A 20546-nucleotide genomic window follows, 5' to 3' on the forward strand; every position below is an offset into this window, starting at 1 on the left:
GAAACTGCTGCACCTACAGTAAATGCTTGTTCCCAGCCTATTTATTGCACACAATTACATGTAAGTGTTAGCTTCATCAACACCTTCTGCACTTTCTACAATTAATTATCACGCACTGTGTGGGATGGCTGCTTTTTTTGAGACATGCAGGAAAATATCTCTTGTCACAGGTTGAAACTCTTTACTGTAACACCACTACATTCTCTCCTTTGTTGAGATACCTTGTAGCTTTACCCAAGACACCTTGCTTCCTTTTCACGGACTTCCTACCTCATAGAATTGACGGCAGGTGTCCTAGAATGACCCATATCATCACGTAAAATCAACATCCAATGCCATAAGATATTTATAGGGCTTGCGAACCTTCAAACATAAGGCATTGCAGCAAGTCTTCACGTGAAAGACGCTTAGCTCTAAATCCCGGCAGTGTTCAGGTCATTAACGGTTGGTAGCAGCTTCCCTTTGCACTGCATTATGGGATACTCTGGAACCTCATTTCCTGTAGAAGGCCTCACAATACATATCTTATCTTATGAATGCAGTTCTTTGAACTGTTTATTGAGAGCATTTGCCTGACAATATAAGAACCAGAAGATACTGCATCCACTCATGTGTGAAAACAGATAATGATGAGGAAATGATTTCCAATATCGTCTTTGCACTTTTCTAAAAACAACAACACAGTGAAGTAGGCACATAGTTAGTGACAATTTATAACAAGAAAGTCCTTTTTTGAGGAATTTCCTCTATGCTGTAATTCATCATCTCAGAGAGTGAATTGCCTCATCCACCGCGTTTATTATGTGTCAATTCACAAACATTATTTCATTTGGAAGAAATTCTTTTCCAGAGGTAGGCCGACATCTGTCACTGACATCATTAGATGAATAAGATTCGATTTCATAGCCAATTAAACCATTAAAACAATGGAAACAGAAGGGGAAATTGCAAACACTAGATCACTGGATTAATAGATGGCCATTAAAGGGATGTTTAATGTAAAACTTTTAGTTATACATGCATTACAACTCTGCATGTGAAGACAACATTCCCAATTAGAAATATGAAATATATAAATAATATACACAATGATGCAGGGTACATCAATGTATCAAAATCTCAAGTGAAAATGATGCACACATGAGGGGAGCATTGTACATGCCTGGTACACTATAGGTGTTTCCTACATGATTCTTGCTCAGTATGCTTCATTTCAACAGAATAAAACTCCATCACGAATATAATGAGAATTTCCTTTTTAATTCAGCTACATCGGTATTATCAAGACCAATGTTTGTTTGTTTGTTTGTTTTTTGTTAGCTTTTTTTAAAAGAATGATCTCTTAATCTTTAACATTTTAAAGCAGAAGAAAGCTGAATGCATTTTAAAAAAAATATATTTAGTATACCTTCTAGCTTTGACATTGCATGCCAATGGGCTAGAGTTGATGTTACACTTATTGCAGACTGTGTTCAAAGGTGGTGAGTTTTACTCTGTTACAAATGATAAGGCTGCCCTCAGTAATTCCTACAAGACTTCAAAATCTCGCCATCTTCTTCTTTCTTTATTAAACTCCCCCCCCCCAAAAAAAAAAAAAAAAACTTAGCACAAAACAAACAAACATAAAAAGGAACTGGGGGACTCTACATCACTTTGACTATATGGAATATTGCAAAAACAAAAACTAACAAACTTTTCAAAACAAGCTCAAACAAACAACATGTATTTTCTTTGTATTATCAGAAGGTGAGAGTCAGATTCATTTTCTCATATTTTTGCCCCTGGCAGCCTGCAGTATTATGGTGATTTGATTGATGCAACTGTTATGGTTTTAGTCAAGGGGATTGTACTCTGGATATGTTATTCAGTACAAATATGGCATTCATTTACACTGGGGTTTGCACACTCAAATTTGACCACGGTCTGACATCATGCTACGTTAAGGGAGGAGGGTAGTGTTGTTACTTTAAAGGAAATATGAATGACTATAAACACAAGGACAAATTGCATACAAAAATAAGGAAAAGCAAGCACAAAAATATAGCCAAATAAATTACGACATGCATTTAAACACATCTAATGCAAGTACACAAATCAAACCATGAGCAACATCTGAGCGGCTGCACTTACCAATTGCTCTGCATTACACGGCATGGTTTTAATGAAGTCTTGAGACCTAGGAGGGATTAAGATGTCATAGAGATTGGGGTTTACATCCGCAAAGGCTAGTCCTAATCTCTGCCTAATCTCTGCAAGTCTCGCTCAGCCAGAGGAAAAATCAGGAGTTAGGAGTTATGACCAACCACTGAAGAAATGTCTCACAGTCATACACACACACATATTTGTCAGGACACATTAATTTCTGAAAACTCAACATATGAAACATCGTCCAGCCAAAGTTTGCCCCCTGAAATCCCTGTCAACATCAAAGGGGACAGTGGGGCTAAGGAAGACTTTTGCTTATTTGGTTCTGCTTTGGAAAAAAAACACACAATCATCAAGCGCAAAGTAATTGCCCGATGGTACTACTTAACAGCAAAAAGATACAAAACAACAAACAACAACTTGGACTCTTCACCAGTTTGATGCTCAACAGCACGAGAAATAAGTTATATCAAAGGCATATCAAAGGCATATTGATATCAAACTTATTCCAACAAGCTTTTAGTCAACAGAGTAAGAAGTTCATTTGTACTTGAAGTTAAATTATTAATCTCAATGCAAAATATTTACCTCAAGTTTTAGGCTCTACACGCTGTTAGCAGTCAATATTCGCAAACTTGGTATATGGTTTCTCAGACATGTTTCAATCCATGGAGAGATGACTGGACTATTCTGTAACACAGATACAAGCATTGTCCTCAACTGCTATAATGTGACCAAGTGGTCAGAGAGCCAAATGACACAATACAGACATTATCCAGTATGTCCAAACAAATCGGGAGCGGGGCAGCTCCCTACGATCCTGAAATATTCAAACTTGGCAATCGGAGGAAAAACACACGTTTTCATTTTCAGCTTTGATGCGAGGGGCACAAAGTGAGGGCTTGCAGGAAATGGACAATTGCATACAATATGGCTTCATTTATGGCTTCAGTTATGGCTTATTGTTCAGCATGAACCATTAGCCTTGAGCATCAGCTCATCCACCTCATTCACAAGACTTTAACAGCTCAGTGTAATTTCACCACTAAAATTCACTAAAATTCAGGAATATGAGGTAGAATAGAGACCAAATACATTAAGGGAAATAGGTCAAATCACAGAAGTACATTAGAACTTAGTTTGGATAAAGCTGGGCAGGCATTCACACAATGAGGTGAAATCTTCCTTGACATTGAGTCATCTACCAGGGAATCCTCCTCTAGAAGTTTCGCGTTAAAACAGCATCTTTGATAACATGAATCTAATTTCATTTGCACGGACAATCAACTAGCATTTTACATTGTAAACACATAAAACCAAGATTTAAAAAAGAAATCACAAAAATGTAAATACCAACACCAACTTACTTCATCTTGAAAGATGCATTGTGACGCTGAAATTCATGACATAGTAGCTAGAATGAAGTTGGTTACAAATAAGAGACTGTGTCTTTTGATAAAAGTGTCATCACTGACACAATGATGTTTGTTCAGGTGATGTCAGTCACAAAGCTAATGGTTTGCATGAGGCGCACATGGAACGTTACATGAAATGACTAGCATTAGAATATCACATTATTTATAATCATATAGCTATATATTATACACAAATATTGACATCTGGCTTAACGCCAACTGGGAATAAACATCTGGAAAAATTGCCATGTTCATATTACACAGAGAAACAAAAACTATGCATAATTAAAAGTTTGAGAAAATGTGATCAGTAAAACAGGGAATTTAACCCATAAACTGCTACCTCCAGTGGTAACCTTTTGTCTCTGTTCTAGTCAAGAAAGCCTACACAGCCACTTGAGGTATGTTCTATTAAAAAGTGAACAGACTGAAGAACTACTATTTAAACTCATAAAGGTTTATCACCTTCCAGATAGCACAGGGGCTAAGAGTTCCCAGATCCGCATTCACAGCCACAGCTCCCAAACTGTAGCAGAGTATCAACAAAGGCACTGAAAGTCAGCCAAGACAAGTCTTAGGTTGCTAATAGCTCACCCCTGATGTATTTGCTCACTGAAGTTCTGAATGGTTATAGCTCCAGATGTTTGACCATTTAAAAAGACCGCACTTCTTTGAGCCAGGTATATCCAGTTTGAGGATGGGGCCAGAGCTAAACTGTGTCCAAGGTAGCTCAAACGGACATTAAGAATTCATGTCCCACACCATACACATCAACATGATACAGATTCCTGCCGATGACCACTTGACAGCTAAACGACAAATGTGGGTAGAACGATTCTGCTTCAGAAAAGGAGTGTGATGAAATTTGAACTTCCACAGATGATGGCATGCCACAATGACAACCTTCAATCATCGTTATCAAACATACCAGTATCGACGAGTTCTTCATAATCTTGCTCATGGATAAACTCACCCCGGTCATTTCCAGATGGCTAATCTGTAGTTGCCTATCTCCTGGAAACTTCAAAGACTATCACTGAATCCCTATAAGGAGCAGAGAGTTGTTCTATTATCATTGTCTGCTTATGCATTCCTTGGTAGGAAGTTGTTCATTAGCACTTTGTGACAGAGGTTCCAGGCTACAGAGATGGACGGGCTCCTGGATGACTCTTCCCCAACCTTACCCCCACCCCTTTATTTACTTAAGTGACAAAGTAATCTTGAACTTACAGGGCAATTGGTGGATATAATTTGACAAATGTCACATGCATGAATCAATATGTGATTGATCATGTTGACTGATGGAATGGATTGTAGAAATGTTGAGAAATGACTTAAGATATTAATGAGAGTTGAGAAATGGTCTTCATGACTGAATCTTAGTTGTTGCTGTTACCTGCAATCATTAGCAGTAACGTAGCATTTCTTTCAGAAATTGTAGAATGGTAGCATTTCCACAGCCAGAAAAGAAAAATGATTAAGATGGCACGTCTAATAAGTGTGACAGATGTGAAAGTCTTCTGGTATCATTTCTCTTGAAGCAGGAAATAGAATAGCTGGGATTAGGTTATATGGATCAAAAAGGATTAGAGAGGAAATCATCTGTGATGATTGGGTTCAGCAAAGGGGTGGGGAATGAACAGGATTGGGGGGGGGGACAACTCAGGAGGGGGAACAGGTGAGAGGGGGAGGGATTAGTGGTGGAGGCAGGTTAATGGTACAGGTGCATTATGTGTGTGCGAGGGGAAGGGGGGGGGGGGTATACTAGGACTGAGGAAAAGACATGGGATAACCCAAAGGGGTGGTGTGGAGGGAGGGGGAGAGAATTAGTGGTGGGGGCAAGCAATGGCAAGTCTCTAAGGCACTAACAGTCTGTACATTTGTTCACACCTCTCATCTCCAGGATTGCTTCCTTCCTATCCCTGTAAGGCATATAACTGGATCAGTTGATTGGTTTTTCCCCTTGTCATTAGCAGGGTATGTCAGGATCAGACCTAATCACTTTAAGTATCAGCAATGAGACACACTAATGCAAACTGCCCGTATGAAACTGCTGCCATCAACCTTCTCATTGCATTTGATATAATAACCTAGTTCTACACAAAGGCAATGGTATTTTAGGCAACGGTCTCACAGAATTAAACTGTGACAGTTGTAGAGTAAGGCAAGTTTTTAGTTACCTAAGCTCTCTGCATATGTCCAAAGTGATATTTAATGTGGTAATCAATCAAATTATCCAGGCATAACGAGTTCACAGTGATAATTCATTTCCATTATTAAATGGCACATTATCTTGGTCTCCTTTTAACATCCCCATTAGCAATTGCACAAAAACCATTATCAAATTGGCTCCATATAACCATGGACCTACAAGCAACACAGGCTGTTAGGCATATAGCAAGTCTTTCATCTCTACACCCCTACTTTTTAATTTGGTGATCTATCTACACATAATTATCAACAATTAATGGAATGTCATCTATGTGTCAGGTTGATACCCCTTGCTGGTAATTGCTTGCCCATTATAGTAAAAGAAGGGAGAGCTGGGAAAGGGTAAAGGTGGGCAGAGGTGTCTGGGGTTGGATTGGAGTGAACTTATCAATCACCTGCTTGGGTAATAGACCCATCACACAAATGAGTGGCTTTTAGATCATGATAGAGAATTTGATCTTATTCATCACAGATCACACAACATAAAAATGAAAATATAATTTGGCTGGAAGCTGAGTGCCCTGAATCTTTGAACCATGCATGCCTAAACATGACCTTGAGTACCATCATCTGAGGTGAGTGTGGTGAGTTGAACCATAGTAAGGTATTAACCAATTAATTTTATTTCCATATGCTGTCTACTTTCACTGCAGAGATTACTATGAGGGATTAAGAAAAATAATTTTTGTTGGATAGAAATAAAAGCCTAACTGAATTGAACTGAATTGAATTGAACTGAATTTATAAAAAAAAAAATTAAGACAGAACGATTTATGCACAGAAATGGGGATTGTGATAATTAGTGATTTGCACGTGTGTGTGTGTGTGTGTGTGTGTGTCAGTACACATCAACGATAGGTTTTCACATCATATTGTGCAAATTATGTTTGGAAACCTGGTGTGTGTGAATAGGTCTCTAGAATTTTCTTCTTTTCTACCCACTGGCATAATGAAAACAGCATGAGCATCAAAGAAGTATATTATCCAAAACAAACAATAACAGATATATAGCATAGAATGAATAACAAGTAATCACGAAAACTGGAAAATGTAAGGAAATGGGGAGGACGGCTCTGAAAAACAGAGGGTGAACGAACTCCACACCTGTGATGTTTGGAACTTTTACTGTGAGGAAGAAATGTTGTCAAAATGAAAAACTTAATCCTCCTGTGTAGGCACTAAAGACATTAAATTTGGCAAAACCTTGATACATGAACCAGTACTCTGGCTGGTCAGTCGATGCAGTGAGATGGGGCACCACCCTGGTCGATGCCTTTAACCAATGAGATCGCAGAAGGGGAAGCTGTAACTTGACACTGGCCTTACTTCCTTCAAGTAATAGGCTGACATTTTCAATCACTATCAACATGAACCTACGCCAGCTAGTCTTCTGTGATTCTGTTAACTTTCCCCTCCCGCGTGTCTGCATTCCAGTGTTCCTGGTTTCTGCTGACTGCCTACAGGATATGAAGTTCAGCTGTCCCCAGCAGCTCTGGATCCTGGATCCAGAGAATCAGATGAGGGGGGAAATTTGGAGTGTGTTGATGAGAGCCCAGGGGAGGATAATGCTATTGAGATGGAGGCAGCGGGTGAGTTCCTGTCTCTCTCTCGTTGCCATGGATACTGAAAAGGAAGCCCTTTTGGGAAAGGGGGAGCCCTCCCATTTGCAAAGTTTCATGCAGAGTTGATAGTACCTCAGCATTTCCCGCATCTTGTTTACAAACTCTCTGGCTAAGAAATCACAAATCTTGATTCGCTTGCAACTTTTCAGAAAATGTGAACCAAACCTGGATGCACAATGGTCGCATATTAAGCAAATGTGCCTGCCATTACTTTGGACATTATCTTGCCAACTCAAATGCTTAGTACCCTAATCACTGAATAAGACTAGCAGTAGAATCAGCAATGCTCCAAAGTCATCTTGTCAACTGGCTGGAGTAGAAGACTGCCCCTTGAAAACTGGTTGTTTTCTGTGAGGGTGAAACTCTCTTACAATAAAAGTTCATTTGAGCAAACATGGTGGAATTACTATTAGAATGGTACATATTAATCACAATTTTTATGTAAAGATGATACATTTTATCTCGTCAACTAGGAATACTCATCACAATCCCATGCAACTGAGATAGGGCCTTCCACTGACTGGAAACCCCCCCCCCCCCCCATAAACAACACTTAATTTTCCATTACGGAGTAAAATCAATCTCAGCATCCTGTATCCATCACATCAAATATCAAATGATTGCAGCATCGACATAACCAAACCATGATGACATTTGACAGGTTATAGACACGATGTAGCTAGGTTGTATTCAATTGTAAATTATAACCTCTGCCTAGGAAAGAGGAGGTAATAATTGATCATCAGCACTGGTCTATCTGTTTGCAAAATGACTCAAAAAGTTGCAAACAGATTTGAATGAAACTTGCAGGAAAAGTTGATAATGGCACAAGGAACAGATTATTAAATTTTGGTAGTGACCTGGGAATCTTCATGGATTTTTGAAGGATTTTTTATATTTTGGCATATAAGGTCAGTGAACTAGGGAGTTCTAGGTGTGCGTACTGGGGGTTTACATACGTGCACTAAAGTGCATGCTGTGCTCGGGCAAGGCGCCGTGTAACTGAAAGGTGATGACGTTAACAAAAAACTTGCTGGCTTGGCAGAGGCCTGCGCTCTCCGAGTGCTTTTCTAGTTGAGCAAACACACAATTTTTGATGTGTCTCTATGCACAAAGTAAAATGGATGTTGTAATCTTCACATCATCTAATTAGCACATTATGTATGTGGTACAGGCATAGAAATATACGAAATGTCATATCCAGACTCATTCCATATCTGGTTTCATAAAAAAAACCGAAATGATATGCCTGTTTAATCTCATGCTGTTCTATTAAAGTGAGCTTGTTCTCTTAAAGTAGAGTGCATCATATATTTTCTTGTCTTTTTAATTCAGTCTGTTTAGTTATGATTCTGACAGATTAATTATGTTGTAAATATCAATCACGTCAATGAAGATTTGCTTTGGTTGACCAGCTAAACAGAAGAGACCCAATACAAACTTGTTGAAGACTGTTGATTTCTCTGGATGCTTACAGCATTCAGTCACCAAACCACTCGTCATAATGTTTACCATAGCTGAACAAGCTATGAGCACCGAGTGAGGCTAGGAAATGAATGAAATATGTTGCCATGACAACAGCACTGAAATAATCATCTCCACCTGTCTCTGATCTCCTCCTTGGAACAATAGTTCACATGAATAAATCCTCTCAGTCAGTGTACAGAGGAAAAGCGTGAGAGTAAACTGTACTTGTTGAAGTATAGCACTGATTTTATCCACCACTAGAGGGTGCTCACACACAACCTCATCTCTCCAAAATTGAATTCCTTCCATTCAGTGGCAAGTCAGTTAAGGAACAAGAGGTAGCCACTTGTATGCAAAAAAAGGGAGAAGATCTCTTGATCTGTTGTTAGTTGTTTTTTTTTTTAAAATCTTGTTATGATTGCTGCTTGCTTGTCTGTTTGTTTTGGATGATGGGATGCCTGAGATATCTAATGCTGTTGAGGATTAAAAGGCTGGTTATGAAAGCAAAACTTAATGTGAATAGATCATGACCAAGCAACCGCAGGTGATAAATCTTTAAAGTAGAGTGGATTGAATGCTGGTATAGGACACCCTATATAATAGTCCTTCTGAATATATGGTAGAATACTGTATATATGCCATATATTTAGCGAGTCTTAAGCGATTCAGGACTTCCCAACAACTTCGCATATGGTTACATTTGCAATAATGTCAGAATCAGAGTTAATATTTTGTTGTTATATTTGCGAATAGCATCTGACTCACAAAATTTGAAAAAATAAAAACTTTGAGAAAATAAAAACTTTGTGAATCATATGCCATATACAGAATTAAGGACAAGAAAAAGTGAGAGAGAAAGGGGGGGGGGAGAGGGAGAGAGAAGCAATAACAGAATGATAAATAATCTATAGAGGGAACAGGAATATCATGGGCTCAAGTGGAACATTTTAGTGAACACAATAATGACCAATAAAAATGGTTGTGACACAAACGCACATATGAGACAAAGAATCACAATCAAAGTGAAAGAAAAACAGCGGGCTTCATGGTGAGTTGGTCCATCTCAAAACTCACAAAATAATTCAGCAATACAATCATACACAGTTACTTCCGGGAGTCTTATGGGGGTAGGTAAGTCGAAGCACATAGTGCAAAGTCCAGCTGATAATGGGGAGTTATGTGGTAGGTCCACTTGGAGTCCACATACAAAACATTATACAGGATAGAGTCAATAGGAGGGAAGCATGGTACAATTGAAATTATGCAAATGTGGCACTCAGTTGTTCTTCTGCTGGTGAAGAAACCACATATTGTTTATCTGTCTGTTGATCTGGGGTGAGGCATTGTACCTGAACTCAGACATGTTGATAACTATCAAAACTAAAATAAAAACATTTCATCCTGTGAGACTGTGTGTTGAAGGAAAGTACATTGCATTCAAGTTGAAGTTGCCTACTGAATGTGGCTGGTGTGTATAAGGCAGGTGTGAATGAAGCAAAGTTGTAAAGTTTAAATGGAAAGTCATGAAATATTAGGTAAGAAGGGTATTTGAATAAACAGAATGGTAATAATTTTCACAAGAATCATATAAACAAAATATGTCAAAACATTTTCAGTTAAACATGTGTGCATAAAAGCATCACTGGTCACTGGTTCAGTAATGCAAATTAGGCACGATTAGAATGTAATCGCTTCACAAATATTATGTTACACTTACATAATATGGTTAAACTTCTCTTTGTCAACTATAACCTCCTACCCTCTACAAATTCATAGCAAGACAGTTACAATCTTGGAACAATTTGATATGATTTGATAAAAAGGATAAAATATCTTCTTCATATTATTTCAATGAAATGTAATTAGGTATATTTGGCAATACAGTTGAATGTAGAATGTTGTTTGTTGTATGAACTTTGTTGTATTGAAGTAGAACATATACCTTGGGTCAGCATGTGTTTACACCATACAGCCCCAGTCATTACTAATGTAATTCTATTCCATGCATAAGACTTTATATGCTCCTCCACTCTGCTTGCAGTGAAAAGAACACATTGTGCACTGAAAGTAATACAGATTCAAATTAATCATTGCCTTAATTCATCCATTAAGTTCTGAATGTCAAAGTCCATGTGTGTTTTGAAATTCAAAACTATTTAGTTCTTGTTTAGTTCTACGTATCAAGTTACTACCTTGCTCCAAATTGATCTGCTTATGCTTAATCTCTTCAGGGTTCGAAATTGGCGATGGTCCGCTGGCCATTGGCCACCCGAAATCACGTCAGACTAGCTAAAAATCGAAAAATTCTGAAGTTACTAGTCCGTCTGGCTAGCCAAAATATTGCTCCAGTGTCAAAATTGATTCTAAGTAGTCCGCCTGGCTAGTTAAAAATAAAGTTAAGTGCGACCCCTGCTCTTGTACTTGTGACTGCAGCTAGACTTCCAAGGCAATTTTCTCAAAAGTGTGTTTGTCTGTATGCCCGCCCAGCTCTCTTGCCATTTCTGTGGTAGATTTATGTGAATAAGTTCTAACTAAACATCAGTGAAATACTCATAGTCATGATTATTCACAAAATACTACACTCTAAAAAAATGAAATAGTAACAAAAAACATTTTAAATGTTGTCACTCCTCCAACCTTTTTGCAAATGCTAATTTGAATTCTCACACTCATTATATGTTTTAGATTTGTCATTTCAGAAATGGTAATTCAACATTTTGAGTGTTAAATCTAATATTTTGATTGTTAAATTTAACATTTGGCAAAAGGTTAGAGGAGTGACAACATTTGAAATGTTAATTTACCATATATTATTTTTTTTTATTTTATTTTTTTTAGAATGTACGATCAGGAAAAAAAATGAGAAAGAGAGTCGCTGCTGAGAGATTTCATTCCACTTCAGTTGCTAAGGGTCACAGTGGGACAATCTATCTTCACAGTTTATCCTCACTCACTCATCTATCCAATTCCTAAGAGCATTGCAGGATCTCTTCTCCATCTATATAGAGAGGAGAAACTCATGTACGTCCATAGAACAGATGATAGAACAAGTAGTTCCCATTGCATTGAGTGACTCAACTATGCCTCATTTTCATCATCCCATTGAGGAAGAGAGGATGTGTACAACGTGGCTTCCACTCTTTGTTTGCGATGTGACCGAAAGATTAATCAGTATCATTCCTCGAAAACAGCATATCTGTTCGCAAAGATTTTCAAACACAAATTATATCAGGCCTCGACTGTGGCATGTGTATGTCTACTGTCTATGTACATCACCACACGTGTATTCAGTTTGAACTTTCGGTCAGTGCAATGTTTGATAGTAATGTAAGGTATTTTTACATCATTATGATAAAATTTACATTTATTGTATAGAGGTTTACTGAATATATTTATATTTTTTGGTGCTTTTTCCTGTTACCTTCTTTCCATCTTCCATTTGACTTTTGAAAATTGCATCCGTTTTATTTTATGTCCAATAGTGATGAAAAAGGTCTATTCATCTATTCATCTGATTCTAATTACTTAAAGGGATCATATAGTTTTGGTTGTGACCTAATTTCAGGTTTCTAACATTTTTTGGTGAGATAATGAGAAACCTTTTATGAAATATGAAAGAGCATGTAATTCTATGAGGAACTCAATGTTTATTTGATGAAAATTGGTTTTGAAATGGCTGAGATATTCAAAAAAGAGCAATTCTAATTAATTACAACTGCTTGGTTTTACTTTGTTTTTGGATGTTTCAGTCATTCCAAACACAATTTTCATCAACTAAACTTTGAATTCCCCTTAAAATGGTATGCTCTGTACTATATCATAAGTGTTTTCTTGGTACATGTGTATCTCACAAAAAAGTTAAAAGCCCAATTCTCATCTCCACCAATACTGTACCATCCCTTTAAGTTCATCAAAGTCCAAAGAATGCAATATTGCATAGCACTTTAATCCCTTATGTGACCAGCCACTTGTTTATCTTTCCAAGCTCTTTCATCAGAGCATCCAAACTTGACCATGTTGTGGATTAGCAAGCCCACTCAGATGTAGCAATGAGCCTCAGTCTAACCAGAAGGCAAATGTGACACAGTAGGTATTAGGGGGGATTAGGTAATCTCTATTCATTAGGCCCGTTCACACACAAGGGAAAAAGTGCGATTTAAAAATCGATTTTCTTATCGCGATCAAAATTTCGAAATTTTTTCCAGTGTGGACAGAAAAATCTCACTAATTACCGCGATCCTTATCGCGATCCAACTCGCACTATTAGTGCGATTTTTCAGAATAATCGCGATTATTTTGCCAAGCGTCGTGTGTGTGAGCGCGATCGAGATTCGGAAATCGGTATTTTTAATCCCATCGTTCGTAGCGCGTGCGAAACTCTATTGGGACTGCGGCGGGGTCAGTCTTCGGTCATGCAAGATTCGCGCATGCGCAGTTTGGCCACTGATCGTTCTTCCCTTGCTGCGAAGTGCGATTTTTCCCTGTGTATGAACGGTCGAAAAAAAAAATCGAAATTTGGATCGCGATTGAAATTTCGATTTTCGTTGTTTGTGAACGGGCCTATTGACACGAAGTTTCCAGAAATCTGTGCCAATTAGCAAAGCAAAGCACTTCAGGATGAATCCCAATCGGCAAACACAGTAAGGGTTAAAGACAAGTTGCTTATTGTACTCTTGTATCCTAGGAATGCCTGTGAACTGTGAACTACAAACCTGCTTAGCAAGGTCTCCAGGATGGAATAACTTTGAGCAAACATAAGTTCCTTCCACAAATAAATTGATAAGCAGCAAGTCAGACTAAAGGCAAAGCAAAGCAGAACAGAGCAAACAAACAAAAAAAATTATGAACTGCTTCCTCCTCACTTCAAGGACAATAGAGGAACACAATAACATGAAAGATGCAAAAACTTACACACATACACAACAAATGAATGAACACATACACTAAAACTGAATGAACACAGACTTAAAATGTGAAAAAAAAAATGGCACTTGGCTGGACATGATGAATTTCACATATATGCTTTTAATTCTGTGAAATCAAACTATAAAATACGGTAGTATTAATTATATCCACTGGGGGAAAAGCGTGCTTTTATTTTCATGTTCGTTCCATGTTGCCCAAAGTGTGAGCAATTTCCACTTTTACATTTACTTGATCTCCAGTTTCCTTTGTCAGCTACGTCATTCGCTTTACTGGCAAGCTGGGATCCAGGAAAGGTATGTGCAAAAAAACCCTCACACCTCACATGAGGTGCATGAGCTGCAGGAATGTCTTGCTTCCTACTCGGAAGGCATGAGGTCATCATGCTACTGGAAATGGAAAGGAAATACTGTAAAATTAGGCATTTTCCTGTGCATGGAATTTTGGGGAATCTAGCAAGGAACCAAGATTTGCAAAAGTAAAATGCACATGAAAGTTTGCATCTACACAGTGTATTGAATGTCAGTAGTTATTTGTGAAAGGTTCATACCGCCAAAACAAAAACAAAAAGAGAAAAAAAGTTGTTGGCCCCATTTTGCAAAAGTTTCATGCCAAGGATGTTTTTGGTTTTACAGTATCATATTGAAAGGTGATGCTTGTGGTTGTTAAAATAAAAAGCAACAATCACAATTACTACAGAAGAAATTTAAATACAAGCAATATTACACTGACATCAAGCAATATAGTTGAATTCCTAAAGGGACAATACCCCCAACTGTATAGCACATGGGTTTAGTGAATTCATGCAGAAATATTACAGTGACACATCAATGTAATGAAATTTCCAAATATTTTTCATTTTGCTAGAATAATGAAAGATCATTTGAAGTCTCCTTCAAAAGGCAGGGGAATAATAACACCTTTAACATAAGTCAGTAATAAGCTGGTGTAATGTGTTTTTTTTTTTATTAAGAATCTAATTTTGTAGATATTTTCTTAATATCATTCCACTACTGTGACATAATGAATTATTGTAGACATGCTAATGTTACCTAGTAATGACACTCATGGGATTTAATCAAAACTTTAAAAAAGTTTGAACACCTTTGAAAAAGACCGATTAATTTTTCTGAAACTTTTCTCACATGATAAAACACTAATATTTCTGTAATCACTGAATGAATATACTCCTGTGAAGAGTTAATATCACCTGTAAGTCTATACTAAAAGCACAGAGGAAAATGTAGGGGAAAATGGTGTGCTTCATAACAATCAAATATAGAATCAGTAATGGAATCCTTAAAGGAAACCAAAACCCAAAGAGCAATGTGGATTGAGTGAAAGCAGCAACATTAGTAGAACACGTCAGTGAAAGTTTGAGGAAAATGGGACAATCGATGCAAAAGTTATGAATCTGTAAAGTTTTGGTGTTGTAATGACTGGATAAGGAGACTACTAGAGTTCATGACGTCGTGTGTGGACAACAATATACAGAAAATATGAAGATAATTCCACAAAAATTAATTTTTCATGAAAATTACACATTCCATCAGCTTGATACTGACATATGTTAAGGGTAGTAATTATTCCCCCTGCTTTCTAAAAGCGGTCAGTCAAGTGCTCTTTCATTATGCTAGAAAAGTGAAAGCATGTTGAATTTTTTTAATATTTCCTTCATATTGTTGTCCACACCTGATGTCATAAACTCAAGTAGTCTCCTTATCCATCGGTTTCAATATCCAAACTTTTACAATTCATAACTTTTGCATCGAGTGTCCGATTTTCCTCAAACTTTCACTGATGTATTCTACTAATGTTGCTTCTTTCACTCAATCCAATTTCTCTTTGGGTTTTGGTTTCCTTCAAAATTTCACTTGTTATACTAACAGCTACATCATACCATGTAAATTAGATACACAAATATCAGTTCACGACTGTCTAATGATTGTTAGGAAAAAACAAGGATTACTTGATTTTTTTATCTAACAATTCAGCAACTGTATGCAGATACTATTGCAGAGAGTTATGAGAACATCAAAATAATTTGATGTAAAGGATACAACTTCATGATATTCTGCAAATTGGCACATTTTGTTTTAAACAACAAAGAATGTTCATAATTTAGGGAGATCCAGATAAGTGTTGGCTGGATAACTGAGGTCGGACTGTAGTTTGCCTCCATGTGTGTGTTCTCCTAAAATCGTGCAACATTCTATGAAACATGGTGTCCAAAAATATAAGGCAGTAGATCATAGCCTGGTAAAAACCATACTGACTACTAGTAGTCACAGAACAGATTTTTTTTTTTTTCATTCAGTAAGCTTGTACACCTCCCTTGCAATGCTTCACTCCCATGACATCCCATGAGATGATGTTTAATGCCCAGTTGTGAAAGACAATCGCACACTTTGTGAGTTTCATTTTCAAGCACCAATAAAGCACAGCTACACGTATATAATGCAAACCGTGTAAAATCATTTATGGGCATCGGACAGCAATTGTGCCTTGTGAAAGTGAGAACTGCCCATAGCAATGAACAACAACGACGATGTATATGCACTAACCCAGTGAGTCATAAAAATGTTAATTATATCCCCTGGTCTTGACAAATAGCTCTTACACACTGCAGAAAATAAAGTGCTTCCAAATAAATAAAAAAAAAATGCTCTGGTGTGAACAGAAAGGCCCTAGCCCTTTGAAGTAGATCAAAGTAAATACAGTGCTTTTACTGTGTGAGGTCTGTGAGCGGCTTGTGGTAATCTTTTGCACTCGGAAGTAAGACTGAGTTTGTATGTTTTAATTCTGTGAAATCGAAATTTCAAGCAGAATTATATATAGCGAGCAAAAAGATTTAACTTTTTTTTCCCACTAGTTTCATGTCACATGAAATATGCCAAAATGTCCACTTTTACGGTATTGTGGTTTAGGATAACCCATTTCACTTTGATTTGAAGGCATTAAAAGGTGAAAGAGAGTAAGAACTGGACAATTATTCACTATCTTTCCCATTATGAGCCAAAAGTTTAATCATTCACTCATAAACTAGAATTGCGAAGGGTTACCAACAGCTTCACATTAAAGCTCTCACTGACAAACTGTAAGAAATTAATCATTTGATGGGTATGCATTGTAGTGTAATGTAAACTTGATCTGTGATATACACGTGTTTTATACAAGCTTGGCTTTCAACTGTCAACCAAGTGACCCCACAGATGAAAACAGAAACTCAGCTATGCAAGATGAAAGAACCTGAACAGAAATATAACATGATAAATAATGTCAATGTAAAAGTCACATCCCACCAGACAACTATTAAGACTGTGAGACAGTATGAATTTTGTGTCCATTGATAACATGAATGTATTCAAGGAGGTGGGATACACCTCCCTGATGTATTCAATCTTTTTTATTGCTGAGCTGACAATGCTGGGGCTGCTACCAGTGAAAGAAGAGACAGAAAAAAACAAAACAATGGAGGGGTCCACATGAGGGTACATATAGGCATCTCTTCATTATTCAGCATGAAATGGTGCAATCACACTTGTTACCCAGTCATTATATTGGCACTTATTCATTCTATCTGTGTATTCCATTAGATATATATTTTGAGACTCATTCCTGTCTTAAATGGGTAATTCAATGCAACAATGGTCTAAGCAGTTAAAAACATAACAAAACAAAACAACAAACATATTCCATCTAGAATCGTGACTCCCTATACATCAGGTTCAAATGAGAATCAGATGTTACAATGTTATCTATTCAGATCATTCTCTTTTCTTCTCAAGTGTGATACTTTCTGAAATCACTACGGCAACAAAAGCGCGCACACCTTCAAACAACACATAACACAGTGTCTAACACTCAGTGCATGAGACTTGGCAACCTTGGAGAGCTACCTGTAACATCCAATCAATGTGAATCAGATTCTAGTTGGGTTTGGCTCTCAGGATAGAAACCAAGCCTTTTAATTACAGTGAAACTCAAGGACGTAACACATATTATGAGCATTCATTTTTGTTTTCTTTGAGGCTTAATTGCAGGAGTAATTTCCTGGTACTTTCAATGTGTTTTTGGTTTGTCTGCCTGAAACATTTCCTTATTGGCAACTTGAATGGTATGAAAATGTTCCACTATTGTAACATTTAATCTGTAGAATGTCTGTGGCTTCAGAGGGAAATACACAGGTTTGATATTGAAAAAAATAATCTAGAAATGAATACAAAACAATGCTTCATTCATTTGACATACATATCTTGCAAAATTACACTGATTTTTCATAGCATTTGAGATCATTCCCAAACTATGCCAATCACAAAGATAGCATCTTGTGGTATACTCAATTCCAGCAGCCCCTACTGTATAAGCTAATATTTTTGCGAGGGTTTAATTTTTGCGAATTTCGCGAATCTCAATTGGATCGCGAACTTAACGAAAATGTCACCATACGCTAAGATAGTAGTGCACTTACGTAGGCCTCTGTGTCATTTCGCGAAAACAACATCTCGCGAAAATGTCCGTGACCTCCTCATTCGTGAAAATATCTGTACGCGAAAATAATAGCGTATACAGTACTCTACTTGATCTTCATAATCTTTGTTGCCATTTCATATATATCTTATAAACATTGTTAACTATGAGGGGTTTTACACTGACAAAAGAACTGGTTTGTAATCATGTTTCTGATACATAATGATATTTCTAAATGTGAGATATTATGTGTTGAAATACTGAATTGAACCCCCTTGGAATTCAAACAAACTTCGGAATGGAAATCAACATCTTATTCAACAGCTGTGTTTGGGTAAAGTGTAGTTTAGCTTTACTGCTTGTACATTCAGAAAATTACTGGATTAGATTGAAGCACATTTCTACACATTCTAAACAAGTTCTTTTCTTTCTCTGAGACCCTTGAAATATTGCAAATGATTGACAAATTTTCCTGAAATATTATGATAATAAATAATTAACAGGGCTTAAATAGCGCATACGTCTCAGTGCATAAGTCCCTATGCGTTTTTTTCTAGCACCGTGCTTATTGACATCATCAATTATGCCAATGTTTTCAAGTCAATTCAATTCTAACTTTATTTCATTTTTTGAAAAGTACATAAACATTTCACTTTCCTTGGTAACAGAGAATAAGGTTGCATAATCAAAACAGAGTAAATTGAGAAAATATAATTGTGAAACCTTGGGGTAACAAATACGTTGTAATGAAAATTGACTGACTGAAGTGATACAGACAATATATCAATATGCAAAACATCGAAAAATGGAGGGACCAACTAAAAGGACAAAGCTTATAGAATGTGGGTCCCTCAGGTATAGAATGTCAAATAGAAAAAAAAAAGAACTAGTGTAAAACGGGGAAAAAAAGGCTGGGGAAAAAAGTCAGAAAAAAATGTCTGGAAGCCCACTGAGAAGTCTGAGAAACAGACACACATACACATGCGAATAAACATTAAATGAGACTGGGACGACAAAACTAAAAAGGGAAGATTAAGAGACAAGACAGAATGAGACAATTTAACACACAGACAGAAATATTGGTAGATGCATACAATGACATGATGCACAGGAATAGTCACACCCACACACACACACACACACACACATACACATACATTATTGTACATTATATATGTTTACATGACTACACTAATGAATAGGTGTGAGTGTGTGTATGAGTATCTGTAGTGTGTGTGTGTGTAAAATCAATGCCTTATAATGAGTTGGATGCCCTTTAATTAACATACACTGTAAACCTAACTATTTTAAGAGCTCTTCTTTTTATGAAGACGTATCAGCAGCACATTCTATCTGTAGTGCAGTATAACGCTTACCTCGAAACTATCCTAAGAAATTGATACCCAAAGTATCTGTGCAAATGTACATCTGCTATTCATTATGTGGTATCTGTGCTTTTCAAATACTGCTTTCTATACAATAGGATAGCTAATACCTGTGGCATACTATAATGAGTCATGTCAAAACAAAAATTAACAAATTAACAAACAAGTATATTTCCAATGTACACATGCTATTCATATTATGGCATCAGTATCTGTCCAGTACTGGATTCTACATAACAAGATATAATAATAGCTGCTTCCTCAATGTTGCAGCAATTGCATTTATCAGCATGACATCAGCACTTCATGTCCACCATGAATGTATTCTTTCCTGCATTAATCATTTAATTGGACAGTATAATGTCTTCAGCATCATACATGGGCACCTTTTTTAGATGTGTTGAATGTCCTTAGTTGCATGTACACTGATAAGGATGTTAACATACATTCAAAACTTTTGTTTTCATGTAGCGTGTTTTGCATGCTCTATTTTCCCTGCACATTTGACCCCATGGGTACTCCTTATCAAAACTTTGAGAAAAACTGCGCTCATCTGGCGGCCAGCTTTGTTACAATTCCTGAATCAACATGATTTTGCAGAGAAGACAGAAAGAATCATATATGCATCAAGGGAGAGCTTAAAGGTACTGTATACCATTGGGAGCAGTGTTTTAAAAACTGTTCAATTTATCACATTTGATGCACATGTGTATAACCTAGGTCAGTTATATCATTAAAAAAATCTACCACATAAAAATTTTGCAATAAAGCCTAAAATATATAGGAGATATTATTAATTTTCTCACTAAACCATAAGTAGATGGTTAAGTCTAGAAGCAATTTTATTATAACTATTGTTCACATTTTCTATATTTAACAATACTTAACATTGATTACACTGATTAACT

At 36.9% G+C, this 20546-nt stretch overlaps 1 protein-coding gene across 1 annotated transcript in view; it reads right to left on the bottom strand.

Annotated features, from left to right (window-relative positions):
- LOC140242005 (shootin-1-like) overlaps nt 1–20546 on the bottom strand; it is a 124968-nt gene that overhangs the window by 96485 nt on the left and 7937 nt on the right. The gene's annotated exons all lie outside the window — the stretch shown is intronic.

This window comes from Diadema setosum, chromosome 18, assembly GCF_964275005.1.
Source record: "Diadema setosum chromosome 18, eeDiaSeto1, whole genome shotgun sequence".
Lineage (NCBI taxonomy): Eukaryota > Metazoa > Echinodermata > Echinoidea > Diadematoida > Diadematidae > Diadema > Diadema setosum.